The following is a 22,354-nucleotide window of genomic DNA, read 5'->3' as shown; positions in this document are numbered from 1 at the left end:
TCTGCGTGATGGAGACGGCGGAGAGAGGGAGGGGAGCGGGGCGGGGTGGCATAGGTCGGAGGGCAGGCGGTTGAGCAAAGCAGCATCAACATCATGATAATGCCCATTATTAGCAGTGGCAAAGCATTTGCATGCATTTTAGAATTTGTATATTCCGCCAACGCCGCTGAAATTTCTCCAGTGCTTATTACACTGAGCAGCAGGTTTTGGATTTGGATGGAATATTCAACTTTCATTTTAACTGAAAAGCTTACTTTTCATTAAGTATATAATTTAATGTTATAATCCATATATTTTAACTAGTAACATAAACCCTGCTCCTGCTGACCAGTGACATTGCTCCATAGCTGGTTAAAAAGTATCATGTCAGTGGTGCGAAGAGCATCCGCTGCGGGACGACCTCAGACCCCAGAGACAGATGGACGCCCGCAAAAACAGCCAGTGTCCTGCCCCCGTTGCATCCCCGAATCGGAAGCGATTTATGCGCACATTATAAGCAATTACACGGCCAAGCCAGCTGGGAACTGGCAACTGGCAACTGGCACCAGTGCCACTGCCACTTCAGCGCACAGTTACAGTTAGAGCAGCACTCACAACCACCGCGCCACATCCACATTCACTTCCATATCCATTTCGATAACTATTTCGGGCGCTAATTGAATCAGCGACTCATGACGAGAGTAGTCCACCTCCCCGGAGGTTAAGCGATGATTTGATTTGCCGCTCAAGTGTGCCATAAAAGATGCCGCTGTGGATGCCCATACATATGCATGAGCATCATCAGGGTGGTGCCCTACTATCTAAAATTAGACAACTTTTGGTCATTACGAGTGGGATTTAAGATTTAATTTTAGAATGGTCGGCACTCAATATCTACCAAAACTTGTGTTCCAGTTTCATCTTTAAAGCATTTAATTAAACAGCTCTGCCAACGTTGCGTATGCGTAATGTGATTTAGTTTGCCAACCGCCATCTTAAATGAACTGCGTTAATGGGCCACCCTAATGTATATATTAGTACATCTGCCCACACGTGAACCTTGATCAAGTCACTCTGAGTGCGGTTTGTGTGCCATTCGACACTTTGAGTGGCGACAGGCCCTGGGCGAAATCAATGCAAATGGGAGTGGCACCGACAGGCCATCTAGGCCTCCATAGTAACCGCCGTCTCTGCCTTGATCTCTGTCGCAGGCATTTCCATCGGGATGTGGTGTAATTAAATTTCACCTGCCTTGGGCCGTGCGAAGGTAGTCGACGGCTTAATGGAGTCGGATCTGCATGAAATTGCTCATCAAACGATTTGCCGGAGGAAGATCCACTTAATGCTCTTACGAACGAATCCCAAATCTCGGCTGTGGGCTAATGCTTAAATGGATTTCCGTGCAGCTATGACCGGCTAATTACAGCAGCTCAGCTCCACTCGCAGTTAAGCACCTTTCAATGTGTTTGAGCGGCAAAGGCTTATTACTTTCCCATTATTCAATCATGCAAACGAAAATTGGACGAGGCAAATGCGAAATTCTTGATTCGTGACAAAGTGAAAAGGGGAAATGCCAAAGGGCAGAGGGAAAATGTCCACAAGAGTTGTAAGGGCGAGCAAAAAAAATAATATAAAATTAATAAAGTTCAAGCGCTTGGCAAGGAAAACCTCAAGTAATATCCAAAGGCTTGAAGAAAGCTTTGTTAACTTGAGGTAGAAACATGAAATACCCTTTACGCAAGAAGATACTTCATGATTTTTACAATTAATGTTAACCAATTGGTATCTTTCTTGTAATAACATATGTAGATAGTGGATTTTCCAAAGTAATGCTATTAATTTAAATATTATTAAACATTGAGTCGAAGTTGATGAACTAAAAGACCATTCGTCCAATTTAAGAGTGTTCAAATCGAGCCCAATATTAACTCAACTCAGAAGCTTAATTAATTTCTTATGCCTTGTCGCATTGCTTTTCCATCTGAAGCTTTTCTTTTTTTTCACTTTTTGTTTTCCTTCCTTCTTTTTTGACATTTTCTCTTGTGATATTGACGTCCAAGAAGTTGCCCCAAGGAGTGGTGGTGCTGGCAGAGCTGGTAGTCGAGAATAATCAACGCACTCATTGAAAAATGCAGCGCGACATTTCCGCTGCCGCTGGCAAGGCGAAAACGAGTCGTAGGAAATGGGGAGGGGCAGTAGAGGGATTCATCTGGATCGAGCTTCATGGATGTCGCCCCGAAGGTGTCGCCCACGTCTACCCCTCAGTCCCCTCACCACCACTCGGCATTTCTTGCACTGTCTCCGCTTGCCCCTTCACCTTACAGCCCCCCACACCATCTGCCCAATCTTTCATGGTCTGTGCTTTGTGCCTCGGGCGGCGTGTCGGGTGCGTGATTTATGTCACACGAAATGCAAATACATGAGTAAACATGCAAGCCCCGGCGCAGACAAATATTCACATCTACATGCAGAGGTGCACTCGAAAAAATGACGAGCATAATGCAGTTAAGTAAATTATATTGCCGACTTGAGTATCAAGTATTGCACGCGTAATAAATTTAATTATTTTTTAATTTGTAAATTGTGTGCTTTGTTTAGTTCGAGAACAGTGCATTTGCATGATTTACCTGGAACTATTGACAAAGCACACTTTTTTCTCTCAGTGCCTGCATAGAATATCATCCATATGCATGCTCACATACATATATTTATATAGTGGGAATGGTTATGGAAATGCGATCGGAGTGGGAATGGAAATGAAAATGGGAATGCGAATGAGAATGAGAGTTGGTCTATGTGGTCGTCTAACACAAAGTGGAGACCCAAACATTTCACGTTCCTCAAATAAACTGCACACGAGCGGATTAGATGGTGAGCGGGGGAGCGGGGGAAGATTGTCGGGCATTTTGACAGTTGGCAGAACATTCTTTCTAATAAATTTATGCGGCATGCGATATGGACTAGAAAATAGGAAGAGGAGCGGGTTAGCCCCCCTGAAAAGCGGTTGGCAGACAAGTGAATTTTAACTGTTATACATAGATGTGGTGCTAAAGACGCAACATAAACGCATATTGTTTGCGAATCCATAGCAGCCACTTGTCAGTATTAAATGTTCAGTAAAATGATTCGAATACTATTCATTTTAAAGTGTTTTGACTTGAACAATGCATTTTTGAAGGAAGCACTGTTCCTCGTAAATATTGACAATATTTCGCTTAATAAAAGTATGCCGAGTGCAAAAATAATAATTCGATTAAATCAGTTAATTATAACACATTAACCGCTCGGCAGCGCGCGATCTGAAGAATTCAATTATAATTAACGGGTATTCTGATTGATTTCAGTGGACAGTGAGTGAATCGATGTGAATCAGAATGTTATGCTGTTTAAAATTATTTAAATGCACACTTACACATTTTAAGTGAGTGGAAGCAGTTAAACATGCACAAGTGCATTACATACAACAAGTGAGAAAGTGTTATAATCTGCTAATGAGCGCCACAAAATGTAAATCAAACATTTGGCTTTAATGCATTTTTAATGTGCTCAGCTGATGCGAATCGTTCGGTTGGATGATTGAGTGAGTGAATGAATGACTGGCTGGCTGATTGATGGCGACATTTTAATGAGGCCCATTGGCAATTCGTTCTAAATTCGCATTATGCAACCGAACTTGCACCTGCTTGCATTCCCTAGCATCTCGCCCCATCTCACTCGTCCGCCCGAAGGCCGTCTCTTTCTGTCACTTTCGCATGCATCGCTGGCCCAGAATTTGGTTCAATAATTTTTCAAAGCTCGCAGCAAGAGGAATTTGTGCGAAGAGTCGTCGGCGCCTTTTTTGAAAACTGATAACAATCTAGTTGCTAGCTATGCTGCCTCTCCTTCTCACTATACGTCGTGCTCCCTCTCGCTCACACGCGAACGGTAGGACGGCGCCGAAATGAAAAGGGGCGAGTAAAATGCAGAGGTGGAAATAAGACAAGACAAACAAAGTCAGACAGTGGAAAAATGCTGAGGTGGCCCCACAACGCGAACACACCAAGTAAACGTTGCTGCACATGCATCTACACTGGAATAAAAATGTGCGATATCCGGAGAAAATTTTTAAAAATATTTAGCTCTAAAATTAATTTTTATACCAATTACAAATTGAAATGAAGTTGCGCTTATATATTTATTTAAACTTATGTGGCTTACATTCTTCAGAATTGCTATGATTCCCAATACGTTCTAGCTTAGACGTCTAAAAGTCTTATTGTGTTTTGCTCATATGTTTAACCGATTTCAATATATTTTTTAAATATCTTAAAATGGTGGAAGTTTGTTTTTCAGTGCTTTTCCTCAGTTTGTGTTGTTGTGGCTGTTGCTGCTTCGCTTTTGTGCGGTTGTGTTGCGAAGAGCGAGCTGCAGCATAAAGCAAATCGTGTCAATGACATTTGGTGACACACACACCAATGCACGGCGACGCACACACGGACATAGCTACATGTGCGTGGGCCAGAGGGAGAGGGAGAGGTGCGGTGATAAGAAAGCTAGAAGAATGGAAAAGAAAGGCCGATACAAGAAATTGCTTTACAACGGTGGGGGGTTCTGGTTTTCTTGTCTAACCATTTAAGTGGGCGTATGTTGCGCCTGTCACAGATAAAAAGGGAACAGGTCGGATGGAGGGACTGAAGAACATAATTTACGGTTAGCTCCGCGCTGCGGTTGCTATTAATAGAATCGCTTTTGGGGTCATTACGTTGCTGTTGTTGCGTGGTAGCTACAGCTAAAAGTATTGTTGTTGTTACACGTTAATGTTTGGTCGGGCTACAAATGCAATTCGTGGGAAAAATCCTACCAAAACGATAAATACATAACAGAAAATAACAGAAACAGAAATATTTGTATTTTTGTTTTCAAAAATTTGTAAGCACCCATTTCTCTCTGTGTAAGATTATCAAAAGATTAAACACATCGATGTATACTTATTTAATTTATTGAACAGCTGCTAATTTATTTTAGTGCTATCAACTAAGCGTGGGATCAGATGGAAACTTTTTATGTCCGTGTGCTGATGATTATTGGATATCATTAAATAGTTTTTGTTATTTATAATCATCTTAATATTCCTATGGTACTTGGAAAACATATTTCAGAGAACTGACCTATTTTAGGTCTTATTAACTAGGACAGCTTTCAAAATAAATTTTGTAAAACCAATGAAATCGTACTATTATTGCGCAGTTGATAGTATACGTGATTTTGTAATTGCAACGGATTTAACATGTTTAATTAACTAAGCAAATAAGTATCCGATGGCGATGTGTAGGTAAATATTTCAATCAAATCAAGTCCTCTACCATTAACGGCATTGTCATTCACTCTTCGTTCTGTCAATTTTCGCTTCGATTTCAATTATTTTTTATGCCAGCTAGCATCGCATCGATCCAGTCAGCTCGGACCGAAATGCAAACTGAATTGCTCGTATAACCATCCGCCCCGTTGGCCCGTTCCACTCGCCCAATGGCCTGAATATATAATACGGAACAATTCAATTTCGAATTTTTTCTTGTTTGCTCCTAGGTCCTTTTCTTTTTTTTTTTTTGCATGATGCCATATAATTTTATTTTCAGCTCCCTTCTTGTTTTTGGTGGCCATTTAGCTGACCGCACTGGTTGCAACACCCCCTTGCACCTGCCTGCTTGCGAGCCGCCCAGCTCGATGGCATTTAAAGTTAAAAGCCATGAAAATCAACACATAACAAACCCTAAATCGCGGTATGGATAAAGTTTTGTGGCTTTGCGGAAATTGTAATTTAAAACTACGCCTCTGCGGTATTATTGTTCTCCTTCGTTGATTTGAGTTTTTTTTGCCCACTTTAGTTCTTTTTTTTATTGCCAACGGTTCATATGCAAATATACATATTTAATTTCATTACAACGAATTTTTTTCATTGTTGGCGTCATTGAGAGTTCATAGAATAGCATTGCCAACAATTAAATGAAATGCAAATAAAGCGCTATGTCCAGAAGGGCAACCGGCGGCAGAAAGTAGCGCTAATCAACAGGCGGCGTAATAAACAAAGCAAAAAGGATTTGAAACTGAATACTATGTCGACTAGCAGCTACTCTTCATTTCTTAAATTATTGTAAAAACAAAAGAAAAAATTAAATATGCGAAAAATTGTCTGTGCTGTTAAAGGATTTTCATGCTGCTGCAAAATTCAATTAACAAGCAAAAATCGTCCACCGAATGCGGCATTTCGTGGCATTTCAATACGGAGGTTAATCATTCATCGGTCGATTTCCGATTCTCTTTGTGAGTTCCGGTGACGTAATCAAGATACTACAGGTAGCTAGCTCATATGCCGCAATTAAAGTGCACTTTAAAAAGGGTATGTGCAAAAAGCAAACAATTATATCCATTTAACGCAGATGTAGTTCAACCACAGACGACATTTAAACTACTTTTTGCGCACCATGTGCTAAATGTATAATATATTTGCATTTTCATGCAAACACTATATACACACATATAGGTCGCAATAGTTTTAAAGCTTTAAGCGAGAGGAAAATTTATTGAGATTTGTGAAGAAGCTTGACTTTTTCGCTTGCAATTTGACAATTTTTAGCACCAATTACCAATGTCATTCGTCACTCTTGTTGGATGAAAAACTAGGAAATTTGCTTTCACTGCTGCCGCTGTCCCGCTTCCTCGCTCGCTCTGTCTCGCTTGCTCCCTTGCCTGGCTTGAGCTTATTTAAACATTCTGCTTATATATTATTTCTGTTGCGGCAAAACTTGGCCAACTGACAGACGACAAGGCAATGTGTCAACCCAAATAGAGAAGAAAGAAGCAAGCAAAGCAGCATAAAGAAGCAGGCCAAAAAGAAAATCCAGATGAAAAGCCCGGCTCTGGAGTCTGGGCCAGCTTTTCCTCATACCTGAGATGGGAGCCAGAAGTTGACGACTTCTTTTCAGTTAGTGGTGACTCCTGAAATTAGTTTGGGCTTAAATTTGCAAACTTGCAAATGAAATGAAATGGAAATTGGACAAGAGGCGGGGAAAGACACAGAATTTCCGGAAACTTTTTGCAAGGAAAAAAGTAGCTAAAAAAATCCTTAAATTTATAAAAGTGGCTTCTATATAACTTTAAAGATAAATATTTTTTTTGGCTATTACTTATGTTATACAGAGTTTTCCACCGTCAACACAACTACATCTAAATATATATTCCTAATTCATGGATAATGTCCCAAATTTTCTTTCATCGGCTGACCGCAGTTTTATCAATCAATCTCTATAAATACTAAATCCAAACCAGACATCATCCCATTATCATTTTTCTTGACTGTCGTTCAGCACTTTGGCAGGGACAGAATCAACTACAATTCATCACCAACTGAATGACATGGAACCACTCTGCCTTATCCACCAACTTCCCTTTGTGCCATCTGCGGAAAATTACCCTCCCAGCGAACTTTGGCCTGCATAATTAATGAATTTACACATGCATAATTATAATTACCAGCAGCCAGCAGCGACTAACTGCCAACTAACATCAGTTTTTGGGGGATGGGTGCCTAATGAAGTCGCATTGCTCGGAGGCAACTACAATAAACAAAAAACAACCAAGAGCAACTTCATCGAAAATTCAAACCAATTGGCAATTTGTGAGCCAGCTTTTGTACTCGAAAACCCCAAGCCCCTTTTTTTCGCAATGAGTTTCCCCCACCGATTTGAACCATGTTAATTAGCTGTTTTTCTGATGGGCGGGGGGTATGGTTTTAAAGGGCGTGTAACTGTAAATTGTTAAAATAGGGCCCAGACAAACAACAACGAACACAGCCGAAGCGGAAGTGGTACACGGAAAAAAATAATCTTTTATCAGCATTTTATAGCAACGGAAGAAGAATTCATTCAGATAAGAAAAATAATTCAAAAAAGGATTTGAAAAGTATCGAATAGTGTTAATTGAACCATTGGCACTTGAAATTAAAGTCAATGAACATGAATATGTAACTTAGAAGTCTGTTAAAAATATATTGTTTGCCGTGCAGAAACACTGGATTTAATCACACCCTCCTCGCCTCTTATTTGTCCTAGCTTGATTACTGAATAATTGAGTGCTGCGTATAATGAAATTCGTATTCAAAATTCGTCGTCATTCAGTTGCTGCCGCTGAATCAGAATCTGACTAAATGTTTGTCGAGCTAAGGGACTGTGGGTGGGTGGGTTTGGTGTATATGAGTGGGTGATGGTGTGGTGGACAGGGTGGGGGGAGTGAGCTTTCAGAGGTGAGTAAGTGCGTTTGTGTGCGCGTTCCCGTGTCTGTGTTTGGTTTGCGTAGCCGACTTGCATACGTAATGTCCTTCCTCCCTTTCACCAACTCCCTACCGCCTTGCCACCCCCCGGTTGCCATGAAACCGCTTCGGATCCGCCTGCCCCACCCCTGGCCATCATCAACGCAACATCATTCAACGCTTTTATAGCCATTCAACTTGACGCATCCGTTTTGGCCAAACTTTTTGGCCTGGGCCGCAGCTGAATGGGCCACGAGGCCATGAGCCAAGTTCCACGGGCTGCCGCTAACGGGTGGGTGGTTCAAGAGGTTTCACTGTACAGATCAGCGGATATTATGACGAACAGCAGGTTATTAAGGCCAAGTTAGTTGCGTATTAATTGAATAGATTAAATTCAAGTTTTGGTTAGAGGCTTGTACAGTTTTATGTTACTACAAAACATTTATTTGTACGAAATATGGAGTATTAGATTTTAAGCAGTCAAGCAGTATCGCAAATTATAGAAATTAATATTATTATTTTCGGTAGATTTATGTTTCGATAGGATTTTCCAAAATATACTTGTATTATTCAGCTTTTTTTTTTTACTAAATCTACAATCATCTTAAGGCACCCCTCGCCGGAGCTAAAGGGCAACTGCAGCTTTGTTCTAGAGTCGTGGGAATAGGAATGCGTGGAAAGGCAAATCCTGGAGCGGAACAAGGACTTCTGAGCAGGCCTTGTTATATCCAGTTGGCTCCAACGGCGGCTAACAAGTCGCGTTCGCTTCATTATGTGGCCTCTTCCTCGTATTACCGCTTTTATGTCACTTTTCACTTTCTCACTCGCTGGCTGTCTCTCTTACCCCCATCCGACCCTCTCGCTCTCGCACTGGCTACGCCGGCGTGTCATTTCGCATGGTTCATATAAATTGTTTTGGGATTTAGTCGCACGCTTTTCCTGCTTTCCTGCCTTTCCCCGAGCCCCACACCGACCTCCCGAGCCAATCCCCTCCAGACTCGGCTCACAGCTCCGGCTCATTATTGTCGTCGGTTTCGTTCGTTTCTGTTCTTTGTTTAATGACATCATTTTGTATAAAAAATTGTAGTTGCATACTGAGTGGAAAGTGGGGAGAAGTATATGGTCGGGTAAGCCCTGACAAAATTATAAAGTTGAGCAATGATTAATGTCGGTACTCCTTCCCTGGCTTCCTATCACGCATATATCGCCTGCGTAATAATCCTTGTCATGAAATATTTCGACAGGGACATGCACATGGCTTCGTAAAATTAAAAAAAGGAGACTAAAGACACGGATACAGAGTTCATTTTTATATACTTTTTTTGTTAGCGAAGTCGGAGTCACGTTTCTCAAAGAAAAATGTATGAAAAGCAAAGAGAAATGAAAGGAAAATGACAGCTACACGTTGGGGAATCACAAATTAAATACGTCGACAGCATTGAAAGAAACGATAAGTTAAGCATGTTTACACAAATTTGGCTTTATTTTCGATTTATTAAATTTTGGCCAGCCAATGAAGCGATAAAAAATCAAAGCAGTCCTTGTATCGCCGTACATTTATAGTTAACTTAAAAAAATGGATTTCTAAACACCCCAATGAAAAACCACACGCTTGACTTACTAAAACTATGCGTCCAAATAGAAAACATGGCCAAGCACCTCATTTTCATTGTCATTAACTCTTTATCTTGATTACATTTGCAGTCAGGTCTTAAAACTCTTTCGTGGTTACATTCTAATAAAGATATGAATCATAAGTCATCAACCACAAAATGGCAATGAAAGCGATGATGAGGCGAGGATACAACCACACTCATCATATCCTTCCCATTCCGCAAATTTGAGTAACAATAAAACTGAATAATTCCTGCCCAACCTGCAAATTCTTTAGTTTCCTTTCTGTAAAACCACCAGCACACTTTGGCTAGGACTCTTGGCCAATATTTGCTTAGAGACGTGCAAACAGGGTGCCGCGTGCATTGTGTGCACGTTAAATACCGCATAAATTAAATTAATTGGCAAAGTTTATTTTTTATTACTTTGACGAGGCTGTAAGCCAGGAAAAGAGAGAGACAGCGAGTGTGTAATCACTTTTCATTGTGTACCAATCTCGGCACAGTCTCGGTGAAAACTTTTCAACACTTAGCTATGCAAATGGACGGACTTTTTGGCAGGGGGCGTCCGTGGCATCTTGCGGTGGCACATTTAAAATTTAAATGGCTTCAAAGCGAGCATTCGCCTATATAACAGCCTTTTGTACCCTTCCACCCAACCATTTTCATTCCTGCTAATGAGTGGCAACCCTAGTGTCAACCGCAAGCCTATAACGGTGGAATACAAATGTCAAGCTTTGAAACAGCTGTCAGTTGTCACAAGTTATAATAGGTCTACATAGGTTTACACCAAAGCACATTTAGGTTTACATTATTATTTAAATTTATAAAAATCGCCTTAAAGTAATTTTAGGATGAGTCAAACCTAATATAAGCTCTACCTTACAGTAGTATTATACGAAATCACAAAATTGACCGCATAAACATTGGAATTTTTATGAAAATCCATGTAAAAGTGAAATTTCCCCAGTCTGCAGTCGAATTAATTGTTCCCCTGGTAAAATGAGGGACGAATTGAGGGGGTCGAAGGGGGTTTGGTTAACAAACATCTAACTGTCTTTTTGGCAACTTTACTCTCCCACTGGGTGCAATTAAAAATTATGTTTATATTTATTTTTCACTCCCTTCCCGACTTACAATACTCCTGAAATGACACTCGAAAAAAAGGGGAGTAAACGAACTATGGAAGGAAAACGGAAATGAAAACACAAAATGGACGTCAATGTTGACAGCTGTCAAGGCGGGGGTCTGTTTTGCTTTGGTTTACAGAAAACCAACGAAGGGTTGTATATGGGCTTTAATGGCAACTTTTTATAGGTCCGCTTATCTAGGTACTCTTAATCGTTGATGATTTTCTAGGTAAGAAGGAAAGGGATGTTACAAATATTGCTTACCTTGTATGAAGTGATGTTTGTGAAATGAAGCTAGTTAAGTTTATACAATCGTATACCATTCCATAAAGGCTGAAATTATAAATAAATGTTGCACTTATACGATTTATTGATTTGTTAATTAATATTTTGAATCCACATTAAATAGTGTATCCACCTATGGCTAAACACTTAACCCAGTTTCAATCGAGAATCAATGGCAATCAGCTAAAATCACATTACATAGCTCTTATACCTTGTAATAATATAAAACTTTGGTGTCGGTTAAAGGAAGCCATAAACTTTTAATTCGTAATGCTTTTGTTTTCACTTTTTCATGTTTTTGTTCAGCAGCGAAAAATCGCCAACTACATGAAAAACCCATAAGCCCAGATCGCCATCTCAATTCTCAGGGACCAGCCTGTAGTTCGCGTTCCGCTCAGACTTCATTGTTGCTATTGTTATTCCTGATGGCCATTCCGCCGTATTTGGCGAGTGCAAGCGAGAGGCCAACGGCGTGCGAGTGAGACTGAAAATGCGGGACAGCGGCGGCGACACCAATATGCATTTATACGAGGCATCGACTGCAGATGCGAATGCATCAGCAAACAGAAAAAGCAACAGAAACAGAAACAGAAACAGTGCACAAATAAAGCAGAATGCGAACAAAAACAGAAAGAGATCTCGAAAAAAGACCGAAACACAATGGAAATGTTTGGTTTTGTGGGGCTTCGAGGATTTCGCGGGCAGATGTCTACGGAGTTCTATAAGCTCCGCTTTATAACTCATATGGGCTTGTTATGTGCCATGTTATCGTCTTGTCGCTGCACGCATTTGTCTTGATACCCAACTCGTTTTTTTATTGCCCTTTTTTGGGCTTTAAAATAATGAGCTTCCGACAGGGTATTATGAAGGGTATGCAGGATAGTAAGTCAATATATATAAGGTTGCACTACGAGTGAGTACCCCCTTTACTTAAGCTGAATACATCGAAGATACTCATAAAGCTGAAGTAAGATAAATACTACCTTCTGTTCCGTGCCGTTTCCCTTGAATAACGATACAATGCCATCTAATGATCGATTGATCATCTCCTTTGTATAACAGGGCAACGTCCAGTCCATCTATGGACAAGGTCCGCCTCCTTTTCGAGGAGTGGGCGGCCGGGAGGAGGCAGCAGCGCGGGAGCGAAGCAGACAGGGAAAAATGCTGTTGAACAAGTTTCGGGTTTTCAGTTCTCGTATTTTTTACACCCAGCCTGTAGGCTGACGAGTGCGTGCCTTATGCCCGGCATGGGAATGAGAATTGGTTTCAACGTTTTCTCCTCTTTTTTTTGCCACTTTTTTATTTTTTTGTTTTTTTGCCATTTCTGTCTGGGAGGGAACAAAGTGCAGAGGCACTTAATAAGCAAAGTGTTTGCCCTGCATGGGCAACAGAAACTCGTTTATGCAACGCTCCTAACATCTCGCAATGCCTTATAGATGTTACTAAATTAAAACTGCTAAAACTTTGAGCTGAAACACACATTGTAGGTGAAAAGATACAAACTTGTCATCAGCATACAACGAAGAGATGGCAGAAGTTTTCCGCCCGAATTCAATTTGAGCGCGACAACAACAAGCAAACAAGATGAAGCTGCCCCAAAGCGACGGAAAAGTCGAACTCAAATCTGGTGGGGAGAATGAACTTCTCGCTCCACAGATTGCTGACTTGCTGGGTAAAGTTTTATGGCACACCGCTGCCCTTCGCCATCGTGGTCCATAAATTACGTTACGTATACGCAACGTTGGCGAGCACATAAAGTATTCGCCTTATGAATATAAAAAGAAGTAAACGCAGTAAATTAGGCGAAAAATTCAATAATTTTCCCAACCAAATGGGGACAGCAAACACGGAGGGGAGTGCAAACGATCTGAGTGTTTGAGGTTTGTGCCCTTGAGTGGCAAACCCAAGAGGGTAAACATTCTGGAGTATGCCGATAGCGGCAAAATCATGTAATGAGAATAACATTTAAAGTAGAACTAACTCTCGTTTGTCTTGAATTTAAATTTAAGTTCGGTATATGAAGAAAATATCATAATGATTTCTTTCTTTCTACTTTTATGTAGATGTCTGCTAAATTCCAGCTAGAAACGAATTATACCCTAAACTTTTAAAGTATCAATTTTGTCCGACTAACCGCTTAATCTTTATCACACTGTTCCGGCAGATACATAATTGTGATGGGATCCCTCCACAAAGTTACCACAAGTTTTGGCCTCCTGCCAGCCTTAATTGGCCAGGCCATCACGAAAGCGGCAAGCAGGCAACACCCCAAACTAAATTACACAATTAATAAGCGCAGCCAACAAACCAGAACACAAGCCAGCCCAGATAAACAACAACAGCACACAATAACCGCACATTTAAGGCAAAAATCTGCACTTAAGCAGAGGGCCAAAAGGGAAAAGGGGTTAGGGGTTAGAGGGTCTGTCCAGCCCAGCGAATGCGTGGGAAAGCAACCATATCCTGGCCAAGCTCGACTCCTATCCGAAAAGCGACTCAAAAATTAATCAGGCGAACATAATGCAGCGGGCCAGATGAGGCAAAGAAATGCGATAAAAACGAAATGCGAATCTTTAAAGTATTGCCTGGCATACAAACATACATATATAGATAATGAAATACGAGGTTCCCGCAAGACCAAAACCAAACACAGCCGAACAAACTGAAGTTCCCTTTCAGCTCCGAACCCTTCTTGGCCCATATTTTCGTTCTGGCCCGAGGGCAGACAGGCCAAAATAATGGAGCCAATGGCCATGGAACAGAACAACAGAAACTACAGTGAAAGCACCCAAAATGGTTAACAAAGCAAAACATAAATAAAATTCCTTTCGAATTTGTAATACCCTGAAGGTAGGACAAGCGGACTTAAATAATGTAGTGGTTGGTGCCACTTCAGATTTAAATAAACTGCAAATGTTTAATATGTAGTAAATCGCGATTTAAATGTAGTACAACTACTTAAAGGTAATTTAATAAGACAGAAAGAGCAAAGGAAGCTGTTAACTTGAGATGCTATTGTCAAAAGATTCATAGTTCAAGCACTGCTTGTCGAAAGAGTAGCGGCAAACAAATAAAGTAACCAAGAGACCACGAAGACAGGGACGACAGGGAAAAAGCTCATAACCAAGGTCCTGGTGCTCGGCATTTTTGGGCAGCAGCTGCCAGACAATGCCACGCCCCCGCCCAAGCACATATGTGGGTGGGTGGAAAAACTCAAGCGTGGAATACATGGAGTTGGGGCCGAGTCCGATCCCCGAGTGCAATGGCTGCCCTGGGGCGGGGCGAAGAGGAAGGGAGGCCAAGTTATGGCCATAGACAAGTGCTCGACTTTCTTATCTGGAAGCAGAGAGTTTTTCGCCCACCTCCCGGCTTCCTCGTTTGTTTTTCCCAGCGCATGAAATAGCAAACATTTTCTCCGAGTCATCTGAAAAGTGGAAAATGGGCAAAAAAAATAAAATAATAAAACGGAAATCCTTCGCAACTCAGCCAATACTCATTAGATTTGTGCAAATACTTGGCTGCCCCTCTGAACTTCTTCTAATGATGGCTTTCCCGATTTTCCCTCGCCATTCTCAAAAGTAATTCCACTGCTTACGCAATTTTTCATTTCGCGCTTGCTGCGCAAATAAATCAGAAAATTTCCAATTTTTTTTCTTTTTTTTTTAACGAGCCACCAGCATTTTCCCATTGACTTTTGCCTGATTTTCCTTCCCACTTTTTGGGGATGTTAGTGCACTGGGCGTGACCTGCAATGTTAACGCAAATAAATCGTTCAAGTTTTCGGTTTCCATTCCAATCGAATGTAATCAAAGCCGAGCACTTCACATCTCAAATATGTTTGCCATTACCCTATGTATTTCGGCCCGGTTGATGGGGGACTTTGAATGATAAGTTGCTACTTTCAAGACAAAAGTCAAAGGCCAAGTGGCATTTACCAAGCTTACAGATACCATAAAATATTTACTGACAGGTTTCAATTTTTAGTCACACTTTTGAAAGGCAACATTGAGAGAGAGCTCTTTTACACCTTTTGATAGCTCCACATGACGTGTTGATTAACCAAATTCAAAATGAAATCTGAAGTTTGAAAAGGGTAGCTTAAAAACACAACATTTTACTGCTGTTCTTATTGTACACAGTTAAAGCTTTAGAAAACATGATGCTTCTGATTTAATTACTTTCTGAAGTGGAAAATTGTCGGGCTCTTCTGCACAGATGGCTACTTTATTCCTGATTAGATTTCCTTGTAGGTTACAACTGGTAATATCCACTTGGAGATTTGTTCTCAATTGTCCCGAAGACAAAACCATTACAATTTCCCCGCTCATTCCCACTGGCTGTCTCCATTCTCCATTCTCGATTCTATGTTCAACATTCTTCTCCCGGCTCAGTGAGTAATCCTGTTAACATGGGCCCCACTTCGGCCCCACTTACATGCGTCTCCCGCATTTGGAATTCAATAATTTCCATTTGTTTGCTACATAGTTGCCCCGTGTGGCCTCACCGCCCGCAATTAGCTACCCTCCGCATCCGCTGAGTTGCACGAAATGTGCTCACATTTGGCCACAAATTAAACTAAACCCACTTTGGATGGAACCTTGTTTGCTTCTATGCGCCTTCGGCAATGCTAAATGTGTGGATAATGAAGGGGTTTTTGGGTCTTTCGGTTTGGGGAGCAGGGAAATATGGGGAGGAGGTATAGACCAGGTGGAATGGCAGCTAAAGGCGAATGCATTCAAGGACCGTGCTTTGTATTTGCCATTCGCAATCAATTGCCACAATTTGTGTTGATATACGGGTTGTGCCTGTACACTCGAGCTGGCATCTCGTTCGCATTTTCCCCCAATTTTTCAGCCAGCCTCCATTTCTCACCCCTCATAATTCCAAAGAAATATCCCATAAAATTGTGCAAAAAATCGAACTTTTTAAATTTTCATTCAGATTGATTTTCATCACTACAACATATAAATTGCTTTTCCGACCTGTCGTGATTCCTCTCCATCAATACACCAGTTGGTTTTTTCGCTGGCATCGTTGTTGCATTTATTTAAAAACTCAAATCGAATTGCAATTAAAGGCGAATATTTACAGGGCATCCACACATCCTGTTCGACTTTTGGAGCGGGGCCAAAAGTTCAGTTAAACAAAAATAGTTTGAAGGCTTCTCAAACTGGAAGAAGGAGTAACTAAAAATATCTGAGGTAGTCCAACCGATATGTTCATGTTCAACCGAACTGAATAATACAGTAGTGTACGTTGGACATGTGCTTATTCCTGAGAGGTAAAATCAATTTTGAAGCCAACACACAACAAGGTTGTTTAAAAGCTGAAATGGTGCACAAGCTGATGACTTTTCAGGAATTAAACTTACATACATGTTTTTAAATGTTGACTTTATCAAGTATTGGTTTTACTCATTCAAGTCTACTAAAGTCTACTAGACAAATTAAACTGCCTGCCTTGAACTTAATAAAATCTCAGTCATAAGCCGTAGCTCATGAACATTTTGCCGCAATTAATTCATCGCCCACATTCCCCTCATTCCCCCGAGAGCTTCACTTAAATGTGGTCGCAATAAATTGCTTTACAAACTGCAACAATTTATGCCTAATTATATTAAAATGTGACAGGCCATCGGCGCTGCTTTTAATGCCGAAATAGGGCGCCATTGACCTTACCTCTCCTAGACCCATGCCACCAAAAAGTCAAGATGTTGATGCCACTCCCCTACGACGCTCAGCCCCTCAAAAGGAAAAGCGGCAGCAGCTGATAGCTGTAATCCAACCAGCTTAGACCAACCCAGACCACCTCAGAGAAACCCTACTTTCCGTTTTTTCTCGACCCCGCCGACGGAAGGAGAATGGCCCGGCAGTAATTCACACAATAAGCCGCAGACAGCCAGCCAAAATGAGAGAAACAACCAATATAATTTTGAAATGAAGTGGTAAAAGCTGGTGTGATACCTATTAAAAACCATAAAATGTGGGTTAGTTAAGAATTTGTTGATATAACAAGAATGTCTTGATATAAGATGTATTTCTTTATAAAAGAAGAATTTCTAGATAAGATTATCTTTAGACAATCTAATTTCCACTTTGAATAATTATGATAACACTGTGTTGCATCTGAATTCCCATTTAAAATTTGAATAGAACCAAAAACGTTTGCTACCCTGTAGAATTTCCGGAATAAATAGATGCTGGAGAAAGCAGAGCGCGCAGAAATGAGAAAAGAAAATTTTCACGAAGCGGGCTGCTTGTGGCACGTTTCACCCACACATACACCGACTCACGCACACACCTGAGCGTGGCTGAAGAGGGTGGTGGTGGCGCGGGGAGGGAGCCAGACTTGTGGCATGCCTCAAAGGCAAATGTGGCTCAGACGGAAAACGCATACAGAGACATTTCGGCGTGCCAAAGCTAAAGATGGAAAAAAAAAGATGCGAAATGGAGAAGAATTCTCTACCCACCGGAACTTTAGTAGCACACCTCTTTAACACGTAAGCGACAATTACGTTGCCGCAGTTGCAGTTGCAAGATACAGATACATCAGCAACAGCCACAGAAACGGCCAGGAAAATGGAGAGAAAAATCAAGCCGTGAGTCATAAATTCGCTTCGACGCCTCCGCGTTTTTTATTTTGTTTACGCTTTTTTTTTGCGCAGACACAGCAGGGGAGTGGTGGGGGGATAAATGCAGCCAGCCAGTCGGGTGAGAGATAAAGATAATGTATGCGGCATGGCTTACACAATGTATCTGAGAGATACAAAACAATTAAAGGCAGCCGGCAAAGGCTTTAATTGTGATTTTATGCAAATGTTGGCCAAGCCCCAGATTCTTTAAGGTTCTGCCAGTCGATTGAATTAAATTTCCCCTGCAGGCTTACCTCGCTTTATGGAATATTTATTCCACTCGCAAAGCACCTTCTTCTTTCCTGACTCATCCCCACTGTCGGGACTTTGGTTATTGTATATTTTTGCTGCAAATATTTTCCCCATGAAATCAGCATCAGTTCTGCGGGTTTCCCCTCGCTGGTTGTATCTGAATTTTGTGCTAGCTCCACTCACTCCTTTTCATTTGACGCACTTGCAATTTAGTTGAAATTGTCTTGCAAGCAACACAACAATAGCAGCTGCGTAACTGCCCCCATCTACAAACTTCTAGTTGCTGTAGTTGCAGATTGCAGGCTGCGATCAAGTTGCAGTACGCTTATCCTTAATTCTTGACTGACTTTGATTGACAGGAAACTTAGAAAATTATACAAGCGATTTCCACTTATCTGTGACTGATGTAAGTTACTTCTAAACTATATCAATTGCTGGGCAATATTTCCCCTTATATTTTATTAGGTACCTGAGAATATATACTCTTCTTTAAGATTTTATTTACTGGAATAATTGCATTGGTTTCGCGGCAGCATGTTTAGTCATTTCTTAAATTGATTTCAGTTTGACTTGTCTAGCTGCATATTTTCATTCAATTTCCTTTGGCTTACAATATTCTTTGTTCAAAAAGGAGAACATTTTTGGCAATTTAATTAAAACACTCAGATATTTCTGGTTTCGACTCCTTGGCAATCATTGCTACCACCTGACCAGAATTCTATCCGCAATTGCCCAGTTCGAAGCAGAGAGCACTGCAATTACCTACATCCCTTGGCCAGGCCACAAGCTAAGTAAATATCTGAAAACAAAGGTAACTATTTTTGTAGCTCAGTTTCAACCACAGCAAGTATAACCCTTTCTCCCGTGCTGTCAAGTCGAAAGTCCAAAGTTATCGCCCCATAAATGTAAATGTATTTGTTTGCCATTTTTGCAAATATATCCTTGGCTGGACATGAGAAGTAATTAAAGAAAATATGCTTTGTTTTTCTTCCATTGGCTTTGCGACTTAAAGTGGGCGGAAATGAGGCAAAAGCAGATCATGAACATTTGCCACCGAAATAAATTTCCATTGAATTTGCTGAAAAGGGTTCAAGGATATGGACTTCCTTCCTGGCCAGGGCAATAAAACATAACAAGTTGTCACAAGTGTGACACTGATTGAAATTATAAACTGTCACCAGCAGGGACATCCCTCGGATGCGTAGATACACCCACACACACGCACACACACACGTGCGAGTGGGTGTCGTACCATGTATATTATTTGAGATTTTTGCATACAAATTATGCCAAAAGTCTGTCCCCTGGCAACTCCAGCAAATGTATTCCAAATATTTGCCCGGTGAAAGTGTTGCAGATACAAGGACTAGAGGGGCTGTGCCAAAGGACGAAGGTTTCAGGGGGAAAATATTCGGTGGCTGGATAAAGTTTTGGCCTGCTGCTGTGCGATAGAAAAAATATTGTTGCGCATTAAGTCTGGCTTGCTGAGCTAGTTGGCAGTTTTAGTCCTCGGCTCCAGTGGCAGATGCACTGCATCCCAAACAGCCTGCATATTAACCTACCCAACTTCCATCATCATTCTGGCTGCATAAACTTTTAATTTGTGCGTAGCTAGCGAAAGTATATGAAAAATGGCACGAAAACAAAAGTTGCCCATAAAAAGTAGACGCATGGATGCAGGTCCATGGACACCATGGACACACCATACAAGGAGGACGAGGACAGGGGGCACAGGAGTCCGTAATTGAGGCAAACTGTGAAATACGAGTACATAAAGTCTCGGCAAAAGCAGGCCAAACAAATTAAAAAGGCGCAAGCAGCGGGCCAACATTGGGGTAGATCGGGATACAGGGATTGAAAGATAATTAAGTGAGTGCGCAAAAAGATGAAGACCGCAAACGAGGTAGTCAAAGTATCTGATGTCCTTAAAAAAATTGTGAAAAATGATTGACTTAAAAATTAAATGCAGTAAGATACAATGTATTTATTACAATGTAATTATTCTGGGGGCTATATTGGTTAGGCTTATTTAGTAAATATAGAAGATAGTAGAAACTCTCGGCATTAAGGCAGGAAAACAAGCTCAGTTAATTCAAATCAACATTACTTCATAGAATTTCCCTCGTTTATCAGGTATTGATTAGGTCAATAAATAATGCAGGCAACCAAAGCCAAATTGTTCTACATTGAACAGCAAACAAATCATGCTACCAATAGTAGCCCCACGATGGCCAAAACTGAGTAGACGGTGGGGATAAGAACGAGTTAAGTAAATTTCAATTAGTGAGTACCTCTCGCCATAAAAAGGGCTAAATAAGAGCTTGCGAAGCAGGAAGAAGTTCACCCAAAAAAACAACTCTTTCATAGTCCTAAAAAGTTGGCTTCGGCTTAAAGTTGACAATTAAAAACTTTTCGGAGCTTTTCGTGTTTTGTTGTAGGTTCTTTTAGTTGTTGTTGTTTTGCCTTTGCTATCGGTTGTTGTTGCTTTTTCTTGTGTAAATTAGTTTTTTTATTGCCCTTACATACAGTAGTATCATTTTTAGACCAAAAATGGTTATTGAGTTGGCAAGTTTAATGCTAATTCAATTAAGTTCCAGATTTAATTTCAAATAGGTCAAGAAGTTCTTGTATTATACATTTTTTAAAACTTATTTTAATATTATATATATTTAATATTTTCCGAACTTGAAAATATATGATAGTATATAGTTTCTGTATAATCAATTAACTCCGTTTGAATATGATGACTGAAAAGTGTAGTTAAAACTGCAAGCGTGTAAAAAGTTCGTGTATCTGAAAGTTGGCAATTTTTTATCTATTTTTTGCCAACATTGAGAGACAAAGTTTGGCAAAAGCAAAACTGTGCAAATTAGTTTAGTTTACTGGTGTTTTGTTGTTGCTCCAAAATGATTTACATTTTCTGGGTTCTCGAATCAAATTAGAGTTGTCTCCGGTTCTGCTTGGTCAAATGAAGAATGCCTCAACAAGTTGTTGGTGGTTTTTTATCTCTTATTTTTTTGTGCAAAGAGTGGTGAGTGGGGGTTTTTGGGGAGGGGAAGAGGGGTAATGGTAAGGGACAGATTCTCCGATCAAATTAAAGTTACTTTTCACATACGACAAAAGCCAGTTTGCGACTCCGCTGGACGTCGGCAGCGAAAGCCGCGACATGTGGGCGGTAAAACACACACACACACAGAGATACACACGCACACCACTGCACAACTCACCTCGGTCAAAACGCTGCGACTGCGCTGCTTTCGATTCTGCTGCGGCGGTTCGAAACTGGTTTTCGTATGCTATAGCTATATGCTATATGCCATTTGCTATATATGTACATATACAGTATTTCTGGCTTAGCTTCTCTTCTCGTCCCGTCGATATGTGCGTGTATATGTACTGCTTTGGTATTTCACCTCTTCTTCTTTTTATATTTCCAATATATATGCGTTTTTTATGGCGTTGCGAAACACTCGAGTAGGCTTGTGCAGTTGTTGTTGTTGTTGTTGGTGTTGGGGGCCTGTGGGTTCTGTTGGCCCATATGAGACAAGCATTCAATTAAGCCCCACAATTGGCCAGCAAACAAAAGAAATCACACAAGTAAACACAATTCCTCACTGTTTCACCCATACGAGCACAGCTAACCTGTGCGCTTCACTTGTCGCGCGCGCGCTTTTCCTCAGCTTTTCCTCGACCGCGTGGGCGCAGATGTGGGCGTTGGGTTGGTCGCAGCGGCAGCGACGGCGGGACGTTGGACGGGACAGAACGGATCGCCAAGCGGCTGGCTAGTGGTTTTAAAGTACGTGGCTAGTAGCGAGATTCACCAGAACGATTTACTCAGACAAACGCGCGACGACACATCCGCACAGCACAAAGTTTATAAACAAACTGAAAACTGTAGCCGAGCAGCGACGCCGAGCGCCAATGCCAGCAGCGACGCGGCAGAGGGACGGCAGAGGGGCAGCCCCACAATGGCAGCCGGCTCCAAACGCGTTCGATGGTAGGTAGCAACTCCAACATGTTCGAAGGACAACGAAGAGTGGGGATGTTGGGGCTGAGCTCCAGTAAGAACTAATTGATATTACAAAACTGTTGTAATTGAACCTTTAATCAGGCTTAGCTTTAAGGTAACTAGCGTTTAATACGACAATTTAAAGTGGTCGAAATGCATTAAATGCAAACA

The 22,354-nt window shown here is 41.1% G+C and overlaps 1 protein-coding gene across 2 annotated transcripts in view; it reads right to left on the bottom strand.

Annotated features, from left to right (window-relative positions):
• LOC6728461 (trophoblast glycoprotein) overlaps positions 1–22,092 on the bottom strand; it is a 41,434-nt gene extending 19,342 nt beyond the window's left edge. Inside the window, exons 1-2 of one of the 2 annotated variants that reach the window (XM_016176913.3) lie at positions 21,402–22,092; positions 11,271–11,339 (exon numbers count right to left, since the gene is read on the bottom strand). The gene's annotated coding sequence lies outside the window, so the exon portion shown is untranslated. The remainder of the gene's footprint in view (positions 1–11,270; positions 11,340–21,401) is intronic. The other variant, XM_016176912.3, reaches the window with a different exon arrangement.
• Positions 22,093–22,354: the final 262 nt, after the last annotated feature.

This window comes from Drosophila simulans, chromosome 3R, assembly GCF_016746395.2.
Source record: "Drosophila simulans strain w501 chromosome 3R, Prin_Dsim_3.1, whole genome shotgun sequence".
Lineage (NCBI taxonomy): Eukaryota > Metazoa > Arthropoda > Insecta > Diptera > Drosophilidae > Drosophila > Drosophila simulans.
This window is presented reverse-complemented; position numbering and strand designations above follow the sequence as displayed.